Consider the following 417-nt stretch of genomic DNA (forward strand, 5'->3'; position numbering starts at 1 on the left):
TTATGGATTGATTGGAGGTCAAAGACCTTGGGCGCTGCGCGCACGTCTCCTGGTAGAGCTATGGCGAACCATAAACCCACCTCTGCGAGGAGGCAAAAGCGCTTTTAGCGAGAGCACTAGACCGAGACGGTCAACGTGCTAGACATAGGAATGACCGAGTTGGTAGACACCAACAGTGTATTCAACAGGAGTTCCGAGCGTGGCTCGCGGGCTGATCGCAGACTAGCACGTAACCCACTGAGAGCTGCTTCGAGTATTAAAACAGTCGCTGCATGTCATTCGTGTCATGGTCAGCCAAGAGCCGAGGCATTGAGAGCGACACCCTCGTGATGCACGTGATGTGGCACGTAAACCACTGTGCGCTGCTCGAGTATCAAAGCAGTCGCTGCATGTCATGCGTGACATGGTCGGACAGAG

Source organism: Plasmopara halstedii (assembly GCF_900000015.1).
Source record: "Plasmopara halstedii genome assembly, contig: Scaffold_444, whole genome shotgun sequence".
NCBI lineage: Eukaryota > Oomycota > Peronosporomycetes > Peronosporales > Peronosporaceae > Plasmopara > Plasmopara halstedii.